Source organism: Schistocerca gregaria, chromosome 7 (genome assembly GCF_023897955.1).
Source record: "Schistocerca gregaria isolate iqSchGreg1 chromosome 7, iqSchGreg1.2, whole genome shotgun sequence".
NCBI lineage: Eukaryota > Metazoa > Arthropoda > Insecta > Orthoptera > Acrididae > Schistocerca > Schistocerca gregaria.
The window spans coordinates 182,600,945-182,620,638 of record NC_064926.1 but is presented as its reverse complement, the minus strand read 5'-3'; positions in this window follow the sequence as shown (position 1 = coordinate 182,620,638).

The following is a 19,694-nucleotide window of genomic DNA, read 5'->3' as shown; positions in this document are numbered from 1 at the left end:
CGCAGGTCGCTTTTCGAGTCCTGCATGGGTATAAATTTTAATGTGTGTCTTTACTAGGCACATCCCCGTTATACGTTAGCATGAAAATGCCAACCACGAGTACTGGTAGATGTATTCGTATGTTAAAGCTAGTTCTAACGGAAATAAATCTATACGTTTATTGTGCGTTCAGTCATAAATGTCCCCCTTGTTGAAGTGGTTCTGTAGATCTTTTACATAAGGCTGTATATATGGCATTAGAAAATTACATTAATTAAATTGGTGCGGAATACATCGTGCATTTTGTGAGCTATGTTAACAAAAACAGTCAGTGGGTCACTTAATGTCTCAAAAACGTTATGTTTATCGCTGGTCACTCTCATAGAATAAGAATATCTACGGCGTGAGCGCTCAGATGGGCAAAACATCGTTCTTTTTTCGCCAACAACCATTACCTACGAAACCATGTGAGTATGGTGCTACGTAGGATTTTTCCGTACGCTCTCAGTGTTTTATGAATGTCATTACATTACAAGATCAAGATAAGGGCGTCCATTAGGCACAAGCAAAATTTACACTGAACGACAGCCTGTTATACTGGAAAGTCAACCTACTGGTAAAGTTACTATAACAAATGACAATGTGGATTCAGCTATTTAAGATTCTGTGAGATGAAGTTTAACAGATACGAAGAGAGTTTTTATTTGCAAAATGGTTCAAATGGCTCTGAGCACTATGGGACTCAACTGCTGTGGTCATCAGTCCCCTAGAACTTAGAACTACATAAACCTAACTAACCCAAGGACATCACACACATCCATGCTCGAGGCAGGATTCGAACCTGCGACCGTAGCAGTCGCACGGTTCCGGACTGCGCACCATAACCGCGAGACCACGGCGGCCGGCTTTTGTTTGCAGATTAGTCAAATAATTAATAGTTTACATTATTTTTCTGCTGTATTTAGCTAATATTCAACCAAAACAAACAAAAGGGGAGTGCTACGAGGAAGCCAATTTTTGTAGGATTGTAGAACAAATTCTGTATGACGGCTTTGTTCTTCGTAAGAAAGTAGGGATACTGGTAGTCTGATATGCATTTTCTGCACGCTGTTCCCACAAAAAAAAATGTAAATGCAAGAAAAAGCAACCGTGGAAGGACACCAATTGTCATCTGTTCTCCGCTTTGTTTGTTAACGAAAAATACAGATTATCTGTTCAGTGGTACAGACACGGTTAGCTCAGCTTGTTGTTTGTTGTCGCAGTTTTCAGCCCGAAAACTAGGTTGATACAGCTCATCACCGTAGCCCTACTGTGCAAGATTTTTCAGCTTTGCAAAACTACTGCGACCTTCATTCCCCTAAGCCTACCTACTTTAGTCAATTCTTGGTCTTGCTCTACAATTTTTATCTTCCACTTTATCCTCTATAACGACATAAGGAAACTGAGTGTTCCTTGATGCCTCATGATGTATCCCATAATACAATCATTTCGTTTAGTGAAGTTGTGCCACAATTTTTTTCCTGATTTCGTACAACACCTCTTGATTATCCAAAAGATCCCCCATCTAATCTTTAGCATTGCTCTGCAGCAACACATTTCACATTATTCTGTTGTTATTGTTTGTACTGCTTATCGTCTAGATTTTTCTTTGTAACAAGACTCCAGAAAAATGATTTCATAAAATTTAGTGAAACCAAAGACGCCAGCCGCATTCAACTTTGAAATAAATCCAAAGACGAAACGTGAAAATTTGTGCAGGACCGGGATTCGAACCCGAATTTTCCGCTTAACGCGAGCTGTCACCTTAACCGCTTTGGATATCCTGGCACGCTTACTATCCGACTCAGCTTCCCATTCTGACATACGCAAGTAGCGTAGCTGTCCATTCTCCTCCTGCTGGCAGCACGCCGTGATTCGGACTCTGAGCTCCTATGGGAATCACAGCAGCCAGCAAGAGAAGAAAGGAAAGGGACGCTGCTTGCTTACGCCAGGAAGGGTAGCTGGGTCGGATAGTGAGCATGCCAGGATAGCTGAAGCGGTCAAGGTGACCTTTCGCGTTAAGCTGGAAATCTGGGTTTCAGCCCCCAGTCAGGCACAAATTTGGACCTGTAGAATTTGGATTTATTTCAAAGCCCGAATGCCACTTATGTCAATGGGTTTCACTTAATTGGTATAATTAACAGCCGCAACTACACATAGTGGTGTCTGTTCAGTCGGACATGTCCGATAGAACGGACACCACGCAAACAGACAGTGTATCTTAATTTCATAAAAGACATCATAAAAAAATGGTTCAAATGGCTCTGAGCACTATGGGACTTAACATCTCAGGTCATCAACCCCTAGAACTTAGAACTACTTAAACATAACTAACCTAAGTACATCACACACATCCACGCCCGAGGCAGGACTCGAACCTGCTACCGTAGCGGTCGCGCGGTTCCAGACTGAAGTGCCTAGAACTGCTCGGCCAAAAGACATCATAACATATTTGTATTTGATGTTACCACATTTCTCTTCCCTAAAAAAACTTTTCTTGCTATTTTTACTTCTCGCACTGCCACTTACATTCGCTCCTCAATGAGCAAAAATTGTCTGCTGCTTTTCGTGTCTCTTTTTATTATCTAATTTCCTGTGCATCATATATTTTTACAGCTTTTTTTAACATTCGTTCACACACACACACACACACACACACACACACACACACACACACACACACACACACACACACACACAATCTTTCATGCAGTGAAAAGTGTATAAGTGTAATCTACGAAAGGAACTTCTTAATCGGCGGGTTTGGAATCAGAAAGAACTTTCACTCTGAGGGGGAGTATGCGCATATGCGAAACGTCTTGGTGCATTTAAACTGTGTGCCGGACTGGACTCGAACCCGAAACATTTTGCGTTTTGCAGGAACAGATACGGCTCACAGCTCAGCCCGACAGGTTCAGTTCTGCAGTCTCTCTTGCTTACTTCCCAAACTTGTTGGGACGAATGTTGTGGCTCAGTCGTAAAAGAGTTTCCCGCGGATGACCAAATTCCGGATTCGAATTCTACAACTACATCTACATATATACTCCGCTAGCCACAAAGCGGGCCGGCCGGAGTGGCCGTGCGGTTCTGGGCGCTACAGTCTGAAGCTGAGCGACCACTACGGTCGCAGGCTCGAATCCTGTCTCGGGCGTAGATGTGTATGATGTCCTTAGGTTAGTTAGGTTTAATTAGTTCTAAGTTCTGGGCGACTGATGACCTCAGAAGTTAAGTCGCATAGTGCTCAGAGCGAACCAACCACCAAGCGGTGTGTTGCGAAGGGCATAAGTCTCGCCAAAGTCATATCCCCCCCCCCCCTCCTTCCCCTCTGTTCCACTCCCGGATCGCACGAGGGAAAAACGATTGTCTGAATCCCTCACTACGAGCAACTTGCACTGCGATAGAAGCCACAACAACATTATGGTCGCTAATACCTTCTTGGAGATTAGCTTCCTCAAAAGATCAGGTTTGTTTGTCGCCAAGATATCTAATATGTTACCATCTAGTGTTGGTTTTCTAACCAATTGCTCAATGCTCTATGTTGAGAGCGCTCCTGGAATAACTTCAGACGAGTCTTTGCTTCTGCCCCCTGTGATAAACCTGCAGTTTTCCCAGGCAATGGATGCCAGATTAAAGTCTCCACCTATAACTAATGGATAATTTGGATATTGATTTCCTATGTACTCAAGACTTACCCTGAAACGTTCTGTGACGTTTGTGGCAGATGCTGGTGGTCTATAAAAACATCCTAATACAATGGTCAATCCTTGTCTGATAACTTTATCCAGACTATTCCACAGTCCCAACCAGTATAGATCTCAGCTGCGTTTAAACAGATTTTAACTGCAATGAACACACCACCTACCATAGCATCAATCCCTATCCTTCCTAAACATTGTCCAATCAGAGTTCAAAATTTCACTGCTGTTTACGTGTGGTTTCAACCAGCTTTCGGTACCTAATACAATATTGGCATTGCTACTGTTTATTTCGGAGAGTAACTCGAGGATATTGCTACATACACTTCGACAATTTACTAATATGAGATTTAGCATATTGCAGTGCGGCACACAATTTCGGTCTGCTATGAGGTTTCATGTCAACGTACACTCCACTGCAAAACGAAAATTCATGACGTAAGCTGCCGCTAAGCTATTTCTCCGCAATATATCGTTTCTTCCAGGAGTGCTAGTCTCGCAAGGTATGCCGGAAAAATTCTCTGAAATTTGGAAAGTAGGGGAGGAGTACTAAAGAAGGTAAAGCTGTGAGGGAGCGTTGGGAGTCGAGCCTGAATGGCTCAGTAGCTGCAGCAGCTGCCCTTGAAAAGCCGACAGGTTTAATCTGCCAGGAAGTTTCAACTGGTTTGGAAGATTGCTGTCCACACTGTATTTATAGGTTTTAAACAAACAGCCCCATAGAATAAAAGAAACCGGTTGTTATTTTAAGGTTACAAGAATGCCAAAATTTTAACTTTCTTTCTACCGATCTGCTGAGAACTTTAGCCATTATAACAGTACTCACGTTCAGGTTGCGTAAGTGAACGATACTGCTACGTAGATAAGCTACTGTTCCCAGAATTCGCCTAGTAAATAGTTCGTTCTTGTCCATTTGTCTCCTGTCCGCCCTCTCTCCCACCAAAAGCATCTGATGTTATGTGATCAACACGTTTCATATAACATCGTACCTGTTGTGTGATGTCCTTAGGTTAGTTAGGTTTAAGTAGTTCTAAGTTCTAGGGGACTGATGACCACAGATGTTAAGTCCCATAGTGCTCAGAGCCATTTTTGAACATCGTCCCACGTGCTGTATGTATGACTGAGTCCGCTGTGACGTTGGGTTGGACTGTGCGTCTTGTTGACATTGGCCTCTGTGGCCGCCGGGGGCGGAACGAATACACCATCAAACGAGTTTGCCCGTTGCATCACAGCTTTCGTTGGAAGCCGTGTCAAGGCGAGGACCCTGCATTCCGCTAAGCATTTGCCTGCCGTAAAAGCGGGGAACAGTCAGTTATAACACCGTGCCAGGTGAAACGCTTCTCAACAGAGCAGTGTGTTACAGGAAGCGCGCCGTGAGGATTTTCGCATCTGACACGGAAAACATTGCCTTACGGGCCGGCTCTGTATTTACAACGTAGTTTCTTGATGATGGGACAAAGTCTTAACCCACTGTTACACGAGTGACTAAATTGTCTCAGTCGACCATTCGTTGCGATTGAGCCTACTTGCAGCGCCCCATTACTGAGTACCGCCCGTCACGAATGGTCGTTTTTGTTTACATGTCGACACAAAAAGTGCGTGTTGGTGGAGATGTCTGCTGTGCAGTTTTCCACAGAACTAGTGAAAGCGAGGTTATGAGGGAGCACTATCCTTACAAAAAGTCGAAATATGGTAACAGAATTTAGGAACAACCAGCGGCCACACAGAGTGGAAAAAAGCAACCTGGTGATGAGATTCGGCTGGGGAGGGGACGCGAAACCGACAGAAATTCTCGAAACGACCATAATTCAAAAATACTTAACATGATAGCCAATCAGAGACGAGCGTCTGGCAACTTGTCAATTTAGCCTTACCCAACTAATAACTAATGGGCTAAAGCATTCAGTTACAAATTAAGTCAGCAGCTCGTGGTCGTGCGGTAGCGTTCTCGCTTCCCAAGCCCGGGTTCCCGGTTTCGATTCCCTACAGGGTCAGGGATTTTCTCTGACTCGTGATGGCTGGGTGTTCTGTGATGTCCTTAGGTTAGTTAGGTTTAACTAGTTCTACGTTCTAGGGGACTGATGACCATAGATGTTAAGTCCCATAGTGCTCAGAGCCATTTGAACCATTTTAGAAATTAAACTAGCTGAAGCAACGCTTTCAGGTAAACGTCCTTTTAGCTGAAACTGAGCAAACTTTAAATTCCTATATATGACTGCTTACATTAGACATAAACTTTCTGTGACACTTATTGGGTAAAGATTGACTATTGACCAACTATGCTGGCGGTACCATAATTATATTACTTTGTTAAGCTAATAAAATATACCGACACGTAATGTTGTAAAGTGTAATTCAGTTAGTACTGAAATCCAAAGGACACATGGTTACGGAGAGCAAAGACCAGACTAGTAGGTGTGAAGTCGGACAATGGTGAAAAACAAACAATGGTTCAAATGGCTCTAAGCACTATGGGACTGAACATCTGATGTTATCAGTCCCCTAGACTTAAAACTACTTAAACTTAACTAAACCAAGTATATCACACACATCCATGTCCGAGGCAGGAATCGAACCTGCGACCGTAGCAGCAACGCGGTTCCGGACTGAAGCGACTAGAACCGCTCGTCCACAGCGGCTGGCAAACAAAAAGAAAAAGGAGAGAGAATGAACTTAAAATTTAAACACACTTTCTCTGAAAGCTTGCTTTTACAGTAACTGTTCGAATTTGAAACGTTCTATTTTCTCTTTTCATATTTTTACAGCATATGCTCAAAAATCATAGTTACGGATCACTACAAAGATGGCATCGTCGTAGAATTCTCTCGAAATTTCTTGGTATGTTGGTATGATTGTTGACGCCAGAAAACACTTTTGCTTACCGAATAAATTCTGCGCACTCATAACTGATTGACTGTCAGTTTACTGTCAAAGCACCAAAACGGTACTGTTACGATCTAAGGTTATCTGGAAAATTTTGCTCTATTCGACGTCTCCTACTCTAATCTGTACTTCTGATCAGGTTTATTAATGATCACAGCGTTGTGAATGTGATTGCGAAGGTCGTAGGGTAAATCCTCCATAGTGTTGAGAACGGAAAGAATAGGTAGTGTCTTCGTCAGACTTTTTGAATCTTATTTTCTCAAGAAACTTATACATATAAACACATCGAAAAACATTTGGAAGGCAATAGATTGCGACTTCTTACTTTGTCTTTTGTATCTTGTTTTTCTTGTAATGAGCCAAACTTAAAAAAATTAATTCTCTTGTGCATTTTCATTATTTCACTATTGTAAAGTCCCAAATACATGATTATTTTCAGATATTTGCTCTTTCTTGTGAGAGAAAAGAAAAACAGTAGGAAAATATCAAGTCTTCATGTAACCCTTGCAACATGCCACGAAAACAAAGCAAACAATCTAATAAAGGCTGTCAGGGAACCCCTTGATTGCGAGGTCGCAAAAGGCCAATGGTATTTACGGCATTCGGCGCCCCACATATTATCTATCATGCAACCCCCATATTGGTTGCTAATGGCAACAGGAGGCGGGACTCGTGGTATGATGAGCACACCATGAAGCTACGGAGCGTAGCTGAACTGCTTAGTCGACGAGTAACTCACAGCAGTGCTACAATGCAAAATGTGTTGATGCAAAGCATAGAGATCGGAACGGCAAACAAAGCAAACATTGGGTTACGTCTACAACTGTTGCCGAAGTTGAAATTTCGTCACAAAGAAGCACAAGGAATTTCGCACAGTGACAAAGAAGTGCAGATGGAGTATTAGCGTTTCTACAAGATGAGTCAGTGGTATACGTGGTGTCTCGGAAGTACGGACAATGTACATGAGGAATACACTGATAACGTTACGTGCTTAACAAGACAAATAGAAACACAGAGAAATAGAAACATGTGTCGAGCTATGTAGTTCAACATCATTGTCGGACTGGGAGACACGAGTCCCGTCTCAGTAAAACGTACTTAAGTTCATTACTTCAGGGAACGGCTACTAAACATAATTACGTGCATGGAAGATCATCCGCAGCTTAGTAGAGAAACAAATATGAACAGATTTCGAATGTTTACAGGGTGTGCGTAATAGTGGTCTACTATGTCATGAACATCAAATTGGCACATGAAATTGTTCGCGACATAGATTTCAAGGGAAGTAGTGGATGGTTGCATAACTTCAAACAGTGCTACACAATTGGAAGACGTAAGATATCGAGATTTCGAACACTGCGTCAACTTGACGTTACATAAAAACTGCAGAATCGGCCAATAAATTTTTAGATGAGACAGATAAACTTATTCTATTGTTCAGTAAAGAATTTGTTTTCAACTTTGGCCAATAGGAATTCTAAAAGGAAATGCATATGAAAGGAACCCTGGAAATTAGAGGTACTAAGAGAGATGTATGAAGATCAACTAACATTAGTGCCTTAACATATTCATATACAATCATGCCTACTGTTAATCTGGATGATAAATTGTCTGAAAAGTTATTTATTGTGCTGCGAGAAGTTGAAGGTGCTTTGCCCCTACGAATTTTTCTCGTGTGCATGATCTTGCAAGGACGGTAAGCAATATTTACATTACTGCAAGAGCTAGAGTTAGAAAACTGCGCGTATGAGATCTACAACTACGGCATGAGCACTGCTTTTGGCCAATAGCTGGTCAAAATAACTTACCTTTGCTCGACTCCTGGTTTGCGTATAAAAATCCTACTTCTTTAGAAATTGCAATTCATACCACCCCTGGAACCACTGGACAAATACAGCCCCAGGAAACTTTTTTCCCATGCCTGTAAAACATATTACCACAGTCTCTGCAACAACCCCTTAAAAGACAGGCAGTTTCACTGTGACATTCCATGTTTCATTCAATGTTCATGGTGCAAGTTAATGGTTTGTTTTGGACATTTCTTGAATGTCGACAGTGTCCATTTTGTGAAGTGTAGTACGTACATCCCATAGTAGGTTGATCTCTGCACCTCCCGCACACTCATTTTCTGTCGCCGTCCTGGTGCATGTTCTAAGACATTAGCACGAAATATTTTTCTTGTCATCATTGTTAACACAATTCTTTTAAACGAGCCTTACTAAAGAGTGTGAACTCTCACTCAAGGGATCCCTTGTGAGAAGAGACAAAAGAAAAAATCTATTAGTATAAAAAGAATGAGCACAGTGAGACTAGGTTAAGTTCCGATGCTAGCAGACAACGTCATAGTCTCCTTTTTCTGAGCATGCGTAGTTTCTAGTATATTCAAGACTTTAGTAATTTACACGCGTTAGAGTCAATTGAGCACTCAAGTCACTGACACACTCGAACCGTGGCAGGCGCCTGATATATTTGCAGGCATCCGTACCCCCTGACTAATGTGATTATAAGTGGGAAAAAAATCACATTCGTCTGCCGGTGGGGGGAGGGTGGGAGGACAAGCAAGGAAAGAGACTGTAGGCAACACAAGAGTGTAAATTTGCCCCTTCTGGAACTTGGAGTACAGACGTTTTATTAATTACAGAATACTCGTTCATTTCCAGAAATGGTTGTCTGTGATTCTACTAACCAGTCTTTGTACAAAGAGTTGACGATAATGATGGACAAACATGACATAACCATTTTGGCGATACCTAGATCAATATTACAGGATTTATTAAGCCAAAATGGCAGTCAAAATAGGTGAGAACATGCCTGTACTTCGCACAGCTTTTGTTGTTCTTAAGATGGTTGTCAGTTCAGTAGTGGAGTTCTTCAGCCCTTCTGAGAGACTTTCTATCCCAGCTGTCAGCCGTGGTAACAAAGAATACACACTGATCAATGCGCATGCTCCAGTCAATGAAGACAAGGACGTAATCCCGAGAAAGTTGAACAGTTCTGGGACTCTCTTGAAGAACAGTTAGAGAAATTACAATCTAAGAACCTAGAGATCCTACTAGATGACTTTAACGCTCAGCTGTGAATAGAACCGAAATTCAGATCAACAATTGGAAAGTATCCTACTCACAAGATAACTATCATAAATGGTGTATGTAAGACACGTCAGTTTGTGTCGATCCTTCAGAATTCAGATAATGTATCGATCCTTCAGTCTTCAGATAATGTCAACATTTTACAAACACAAGCCAAGTAAACAAAAGACTTTGCGATCACCAGGCAATGTGTGTGGAGAGAAACTGATTGATCACGTAGTAATCTCTAGGAGAGCAATGAAGGAAATAATGAATGTTAATTTATAGACAGACGCCCAGTTAGACTCGGATCATTACCTCTCAAAGATCAAAATGAATTTCTTCCCTCTCAATAAGGCAGTGAAAACCGGAAATAAAATTCATAAATATGACGTTGCGAAGCTCAAAATCAATCAAAACATATTGGAACAATATCACAAGCAACTGACATTTTCATCTCATAAATGGACGGACATCGCCTCCAAGATCCAAAAAGCAGCTAATGCTGCAATCCTGACAGCTAAAAAGAGAAAGCATAAATCGTGGAATGAGGTTTGGTGGTCCAAAGAACAAATGCCTGGAAAAAGTGGAACTCGACCAGGAGACCTGAAAACTTTAATGTATTCCGTGAAGTTCGAAAATGTGCACCCAGGACTTTACGAAGAGCTAAGCGATTTTATGAGAAACAGCAGTCAGAATAGATTGACCAGGATTTCTGGCAAAACGACGGAGACTTCTATCAGACTTTCAAGTCGAATCTGAAAGGATACCAAGAGCCTAATCTTTGTTTTAGAGACTAAAATGGAAAGCTCGGACTGACCAACAAAGAAATCATGTCTCGGTATTTTGAAAACTTACTTAATTATGATGAACCGAAAGACAGATTCCCTATATGTGCCGCGATCCACAAACTACCCAGCTCATCTCCACCTGGTAAAGAGGAGATCAAAGAGATCATCAACAACCTTAAGATTAATAAGGCAGCTGGAGAGGATTCAATAGTGGCGGAACTACTGAAGCTGGCAAGTAATGAAACTCTATATGTACTGGTCCAACTTTTTGACGAGGTCTGGAGAAGAGGGACCATACCAACTGCAGGGCAGTCAGCTTTGATCTATCCTCTACACGAAGAAGGCGATTGAAAGAACGTCAATAACTACAGGGTCATCTCATTTGTATCTATTCCATATAAGATTCTCTCCAAAGCAATGCAGAACAGAATTGAAGGTCATCTTGACTAACTGATCGGGGAATATCAAGCTGGTTTCCGAAAGGGTCGTTCTTGCCCAGAACAGATCTTTAACCTGAAGAACATCATCAGGTACAAGAAAACTGGAGGAAACAACTACGTGGTCGTGTTTGCTGATTTTCAGAAGGCATATCACTCCATTGACCGAGAGGCATTAATGAATATTTTGGAAGAGTTTGGGATGGAAGATACATCAAGAAAGCTGATCAAACGAACTCTCACTAACACAGTGTCAAAAATAAATTTTTTTGGGTGAGGTCTTAGAACCCTTTACAATCAGAACGGGTCTAAGACAAGAAGATGGACTATCCCCAATCCTTTTGAGCTGCGTCTTGGAAAAGGTCATTCGAGAGTGGAGAAAGTTGTTAGCCCAAGAAGAAACAAATGAAGAGCGGTTCTGACTTGGTGTACATTGACTCCTTACCATTTGCGGATGACCTGGCCATTTTTGCTAACAACATAGTCAGCACTCAACAAGATCAATAGTCTGTCAGAGATTGATGAAAAAGCTAGACTCCAGACCTCTACTCAAAAAACAAAATATATGACGAACATCTGTGGTGGCCCTGAATGGTTGATCACCATTCTGGGAAAAACAGAACGAATTAAGAATTTCGGGTATCTCGGTAAAGTCATCCAAGAGAAAGGATTAGAAGAAGAAGCAATTAATGTCAGGATGAGGAAGTTAGGCCAGGCATACCAACTGACAAAGAATACCTACAATAAAAAGTCTATTAGTATAGGGTCCAAGTTCCGACATTATAATACAGTTGTAAAACCTGAAGGCTTACATGCGTCCGAAACTTTGACCATGAATAGACAAGGTCAAGCTGAGCGGCTGGGAAAGCGAGAGCGTAGGATATTAAATCCTAGGTTATAGATGTGTTGATGGACAATGGCGAATTAAATGAGGACTTGTACAGCAAAGCAGAACCTATCACAGCATCCATTAAGAAGAGACTATTGTTATTTTACTGTCATCTTATGAGGATGTACAGTGACCGACTAACAAAGAGGATATGGAGTTTGAGCCAATCTAAGAAAATAAGGCCGAGATGTTTCGAAGAATGTGAAAAGATCTTAGGCAGATTGGTATCTCAGAGAGAGAAATTCCTAATAGGAACAAATTTAGAAGATTGGTGAACAACTACCAAGGTTTTAAACTGGCATCAACGTCCAAAAGACGCAGAGGACCTTTGTCCGAAAAGTATAAACAGACACTTCTTGGTGGGCGCAGAAGATACTGACAGGAAATCAAAGCTAGAACAAGAACAAGATCTAGACACTAAAATGAAATTGGTTGTTGCCCCCCCCCCCCCTATATATATATATATATATATATATATATATATATATATATATATATATATATATATATATATATATATACTAAAACGAAATTGGTTTTTACCATTCAGTTCATAGAGGCTCAACTCGCAGTCAAGTCCTTCGGAGAACACTGCAGAAATCGAGTTCACAATCTTCTTCGCTCATTTTCTTGTTTGCTTCTTTTCTTCAAACGTTGCTATGCTTGCATGTGTACTTGTTTATTTTTCCTACTATTGTTGTTACAGAAAACAAATATCTGAAAGCAAAAATAGATTTAGGTTTTGGAATATCTGGTCAGAGAGAAATCCTCCACTACAGACAAAGAACGACATAAAAAGAGGAAACAATATCCAGTAAAACATCTTTTAATTGTGAAAAAGTCAGCTCAATCAAGGAAGAAAAAATGCTTTTTTAGCTTTATTTGATACTTACAAAGAGAAGTAAACAGCACGGTTAACATAAACAAGTGCTATCTATTGCCTTGCTAAAACGTCTGATATGTTTCTACGTATATATTTTCTCAAGCAAACAGAATGTTTGAAATATCTCGTCACCTATTATCTTTTCCTACGCTTTTCAACGATGTGGAAAATTTACCATACAACTTTTGTGAAGAACGTCCGGTATTAATTTTGCATGGGCCATGAGTAAATCATAGTGTTGTTGACGCTTTCCTTAGTAATGTCCGTTACGTTTCATTTAGCCCGTTCTCTGCAGTTGTGTATATTTCGACCTTTTTACCAGAAAGACGATATCTCTTAACCTCACTTTTACTGTTCAGTACTGAGTTAATCGACGTGACGTTTGCTGACTTCCTATCAAGCGTGTACACATCGCCATTTCACGGCAACATCCGCACCCGTTTCGTAACGAGGATTAGCTTGGCGGCGGATCTCTGCCATCGTGTTGGGACATCATGCTGTCCGGCTGCCCTTGTCTGCGGCCATAGCAGTTCCGCCAGCAGGCAGAATTTTTGCTGTACACATATCTGTAAGTCTATGCGGCATACCAGAAAAGCATGAGCTGCTATGCATTATCTCGCCACAAACCTTGTTGATACATTGGACCATCTGTTACAGTAAATGATGTGGAATTTGCCGTTTCCGACGGATACAGGGATGAGTAGCACAGCCACTCTTTCGACAAACGTGGATCATAAGTGGCCACCCATACTCGTCACCAGCGATGTCGTCCAAATTTATGGCATATGCGGCGTGTGACAGAAATTAAAGTGATAGAAGTGGGAGATGCTTATGGCCAGCGTTTAGGGAACATTGCGTCTTCGGTGCGGGTCGGGCGGGGCATGAACCAATAATGTTGGCGTTGTTTCCTGGCGGCGTTTGGAGGAGAAAAAAGAAAAACCATCCACACACAGAGGTCTGTGGACCGAAACCAAGCTCTGGTAAATCTATATTATATTCATTCTGCTCTATACATTGTTGTTCCAGTTGTACCATACTCAAGAAACCTTTCACTGTATTGAAATAAGAGCTTTCAGTTCTTCCTGAAGGAGAGTTTATGCTTTTCCCCGAGGAGAGTTTTAAATTTTCTCTCAAGAGTGTTATTTTTTCAGAGAAGATGTTTTAGTTATTCCCAAAGCAGAGTTCTTATTTTATTCCGATGAACATTTATTTTGTTCGGAAATATACTTAGTTTTCCTGAAAAGGAATTTGAGTTTTCTCTGAAGAACAGTTTCACTGATCTCAGAGCAGAGTTATATTATTCGAAGAAGATTTATTAATTTCTCGCAGAGAAGTAATTAGTCTTTTTTTTTTTAAAAAAAAAAGGAAAGCGGAAACAATACAAACGTCTATCAGTGAGTTTGAGGGGCAATTTCTCATTTCGGTACATTTTTATTTTCAATTTTTATGTTTCTTATACTGCAAATAAACCGAAATATGAAGAAAGTAGCATAGCAGAATAAGCTATAATCGTTTCTGGAAAATTATTGCCAACAGTGTACGTATGCCTTTAGGACCGAAAATTAAAAAAAAAAAAAACCAGTGTTCGAATACGTGTCATCATTACTTCCTCGAAATCTGAGTAGCTTAAAACAGCCTTATACAATTGTTTTTGACTGATGTGACTAAGCGCTAAGTGCAGAAGCACAAATTTATTCCTTTAACTGCTTCGTGGGGGAGGCAAATAAATTCACAATTGGTTCAAATGGCTCTGAGCACTATGGGACTTAACATCTGTGGTCATCAGTCCCCTAGAACGTAGAACTACTTAAACCTAACTAATCTAAGGACATCACACACATCCATGCCCGAGGCAGGATTCGAACCTGCGGCCGTAGCGGTCACGCGATTCCAGACGGAAGAGCCTAGAAACGCACGGCCACACCGGCCGGCAAATTCAAAATTATAACACGATATTTTTAAAGATAAAGAAGGACTGCCATCGTGCAGTATTTAAGTGATTCTCGCAAATGCACTCCAGTAATGAAACCCCGCGATGTCCCTTTTATCCCCAGGTTAAGAATTTGATGGAAAACCTTCAAACTTGCTCTTACCTCATAGGAAGAGGAATAGAAATCGCACCCGAGAAGACTACATCTGGAAACACTCCATTGTGTGTCCTCGGTGGCTCACATGGACAAAGCGTCTGCCAAGTATGCAGGCAATACCGGGTTCGATACCCGGTCAGGCCACACATTTTCGGCTGTCCCCATTAAGGTATGTCAACAACACCTGTCGGCAGCTGAGGGTTTTAATTAACCATAATATATCACGTAAGATAAATGCCACAGACTGAGAACTCCAGTCAAACAATAGAGGCCACTTAAAAATTTAAAAATAATAAATACAAACAATCAAAGAAAATATGAATACTTTTATTTAAAGATCTAAATTTGTATTGCGTATTTACAACAATAACACCATCACCATTCACAGATTAGGCCTTAGATCGTTTCCGACTGGCCGACTGCTGCCTACCAGGCAGTACGACGAACGAACTACGACCGTGGGATCACGTGGTCAGCATGTTGCCATTCCTCCAGCCACCATTTGTGAGTAGGTGAACCCTGGTGATGCCGCTACTTCTTTATTCAAGCAGCTTCTCATCTGGCCTCACGGGGTTGAACGGACACACTTCCACTTGAGAAAAACATGAGGAGATGGCGTAAACCGAACGTATGCCCTTCCGCAACGAAGGTAGTGACTCTAACCATTTGGCTGTAGAGTATGTCTCGCAACAATAACAAAAACATAAAAACACAAAGAAAAGTAATGTCAAAATCTCTGATTAAGGTTGCTTTCCGTCAGACAGTGCTCTATGTATGGTTAACCAGATGTGTATGGCTCTAAACTTCTCTCTGGTTCTTAACGGTTAGGGTCTTATTGCGACCAGTGCCCTTATGCTGTGTTACTAGGCTCAGAGTGGTACACCGTTCCCCGTATACACACGGTGGACAGCCCGCGTTGGCACACCGACAAATCGGGCAACTTCACGTACGGTGTGGTCATGGGTATGCCTAAACACGATAGCTACTTTCCTGTCACTGTCACGTCGACCCACCATCCGGTGCCGGCCGGGGTGGCCGAGCGGTTCTAGGCGCTACAGTCTGGAACCGCGGGACCGATACTCTCGCAGGTTCGAATCCTGCCTCGGGCATGGATTTGTGTGATGTCCTTAGGTTAGGTTTAAGTAGTTCTAAGTTCTAGGGGACTGATGACCTCAGAAGTTGTCCCATAGTGCTCACAGCAATTTGAACCATTTTTGAACCAAAGTACTGTATCGATTCCACATAACAGACCGGCACATACGCACTACTTCACTGGCACGAGTTACATAACCGTTGGCATGTCGCATGCAACCTGTCTCTTCACCTTCTACAGCGTTCCAGAGTGTGCTTCCTGTCTAAATGAAGAAGCTAACCTAATAAACGTATTCTCCTCACACAAATAGCGACAACAATTTCATCTTGTATAACTGTGCGTCATCTGGCTAACAAGTCTTCTGATCTGTCTGCCCTATTCTTGTTAAGGTACAGGTCATGCTTTGAATATTTCCACTACCTATTAGCAATGATTGATACAAATCCAGTTTTAATTCTCTGATGAGCCAGCCGTAACATATTTGCATCCCCAGTCTGTATCTACATTTATGATCAGCAAAACATTGCGTGGTATACAGGGTATCGGAAAAAAGTGTCACCCATTCTTGCAGGAAGTAGCAGTGGTCAAAACTGGAAGAATAAGTCGTATAATGATGTGTGCACAAACCAGCACAGGTTGAAATATGGACCAATCTGTCCTGTCACTGCCATCTGAATGTTTTTGTAGAAGTAGGCAGCCGCGGTGGTCTAGCGGTTAAGGCGCTCAGTCCGGAACCGCGTGACTGCTACGGTCGCAGGTTCGAATCCTGCCGAACTTTACTATACCATCTCTTTTGTATCCTGCCTCATCTGTAAATAAACTGTGGGCTGTAAACTGCGGATCTTCAACGCCCCATACCTCAAGAAGTATTGGTTTCCGAACATGCCATTATACGGACTTTTTGCTAATTTCCTTCTATTTTTCACCTGTAAGAAAATCTAACATTTTTTTTTAATAATCCTGTGTTAAGGTTTCTATCCATTCCCATCAGAGAGGGACTGTCGAAAGAATTATTGGTTGTGCACTTCTGTTGAAGCTATTACTGGCATAATTATATCGTCAGAGTGTCCATACGATATATACATAGGGGGCTGAAGAATATTCATAATATTGTAGTGGTTACTCCTCACGTCAGGAATTTTAGTGAGCATGCAGTCGGAACAGATGAGGTTGTGACGCTACAGATGCAGGAAGCCGAGCTCAGGAGCTGGGCTGGGCGGCTGTCATATGTCCTAAAGTGTCAGTGAAACAGCATTGTCTGGAAACACATTTAATACTGGTGAGTTTACAATGTGGATTGTTTTCTGCGGCGTGGCGGAAGGCAAGCTGATTCGCACACACGAGTGTGACAAGGGATGTGGACACAGCATTTCGTCAGCTGCGGTCTTTTTGCAGGTCAGGACCCATCCGTGATGTCGTGCAGGTAGCAGGAACAGGTCTTGTCGTGGCTCACCAGTAAGTTGTATGAACAAGGAAATCGTGGTCGTTCGAATTGTATGAACCACCCTAGTGCCCTCAAAGATGGACGTGCATTTAACCGGGTACCAAGAGCATATCATGGATGGTGCGTTGGTTGATTTGGGGTATAAAGGGACCAAACTACAGGGTCGTCAGTCCCTTTTTCCTGACGCAAGCAAGGCTCAAGATACAAAAACACCCAAAGTACGTTTGAGAAAGTAAAAGGGAGAAAAGGAATGTGGAACTACACCTAAAAAGAAAACGAATGGAACGAACAAAAAACACGGAAAACATACACCACAAGGAAAAGTAGAAGAAAGTATTAAAACTTTAAAGCAGATGGTCTGGGCTGGCTGATCACAATAATAAAAGAGGATGAACGAGCCACTCTGCAACAGATTAAAATGTCCACCCCAAAAAGGCAAGATGAGATGAACACAAGTAGGGAAAAGACGACCACCAAGACAAACAAAGGCAAAGAAAATGCGACAGAGTTAAAATGGAGAGAGGGTGGCGGCCTCTGAGAGACGGCTAAATGCCCAAACTTATATGGTACGATAAACACCCTCCTCACGAATAAAACGTAAAACTAAATCTGCTGTTGAGGAACTGTCGCCCTACACCGAAGGTAGGGTGCTGGGAAGATTAAAAATCCACCGCAGAGCGACTAAAAGTGGGCAGCCCAGTGAGAAGTGGACGACAGTCATATGTGAGCCACAGTGACACCGAGGTAGGTCCTCGTGACGGGGAGGTAGCCATGTGTTAGCCACGTATGGCCAATGCGGAGCCGGCAGAGAACCACAAAGTCCCTGTGAGAGGCTCGCATGGAGGTCTTCCACACATTCGTAGTCTTCTTAATGGCACGCAGTTTGTTGTGCGTATTGAGATTATGTCATTCCGTCTCCCAAAACTGCAAAACTTTTCGGCGTAATAATGATCGCAGATCAGTTACAGGGATGCCGATCTCCAGAAGCGGTTTCCGTGTAGCCTGTTTGGCCAGCCCGTCGGCATGTTCATTTCTTGGGATTTCGAAGTGGCCTGGGATCCACACATACACCACGGAATAACTGGACAGTTCCAGGGCATAGATGGACTCCTTGATGGTCGCTACCAAAGGATGGCGGGGGTAGCACAGGTCGATAGCTTGTAGGCTGCTCAAGGAGTCACTACAGAGAAGAAACGACTCGCCAGGGCATGAGCGGATGCGCTCAAGAGAACCAGAAACGGCCGCCAGCTCTGCAGTGGAAACACTGCAGCCATCTGGCAAGTAGTGCTGTTCACTGCGTCCTCCATGAACTTACGCGAAGCTAGCGTGACCATCAGCCATCGAGCCATCGGTGTAAATCACTTCATGGTCCCGGTATATGTCAAGAATCGAGAGGAAGTGACAGCGGAGAGCCGCTGGGTTAACTGAGCCCTTAGGACCATGTGAAAGGTCCAGGCGAAGCTTCGATCTAGGTGCACACCTTGGCGGTGCACGTGAATGGACCTCGAGTATTGGTGGTAAAGGCAAGGACTCCACTTCAGACAGAAGAGATCGGATGCGAACCTGGGCTTCCGATACGGGCGATGAACCGCCGTTGATGGGAGAAGGAGACGGTAATTCGCATGTTCAAGAGAACTACGAATGTGTGCAACGTACCTGGCGAGCAGTTGTGCACGCCGATGGAGCGTCTCGTGGAAGTGGAAGCCCAGGACGCAAATCAGCAACGCAGCCTACAGCCAGGGAGAGGGCACTCAAATGTCTCACACAACAGGTTGTAGGCAGTAGTTTGCAGTCACTTAGTACTCCCATTCACGAAGTGAAGACCAAGGCTCTTCCACATCGTCAGTCATGGAGGTGAGCAAACAACAGTGAGAGATTGCGTCGGCTAAATTCCACTACAGCCGACTGGCTGCAGGCACAGAGGCAAAATCTTCTCTTGGCAGCAGGTAGCTCATCACGATTCGCCAACAAAGTTACCCTTTAATTGGCGGCACTACCATTTCATCGGAGTAGCAGATGCAGACAGGATGACCAGACACTGAGATTGAGGGTTCTGAAACGGGCGTATTTAAGCTGGACGTAACGTCATCACTTGCCCTTGCCTTCACACTTTATGTCAGCGCTAGGACGCCATCAGTTAGAATGTTAGACGTTATGGCTCCGTATTGATAGGTTCGCATAATGACTTATTGGATGCTGTGATACCCCGATTAAGGCTCGTCTCGTTGTGGAAATGTATTACGAGCGGCGCCATGCCTTCTGCAACACTGGCACCTTTTGTGTGGCTCAAATACCGATTGTGATACATGGTATGATCTGGATCTGGCTCTCTGCCACCTGCGTCAAGTAACAATTTAAATATTTATTGGCACACGCAGGAGTAGATTTGCCATGCAACAGTATTTTCGC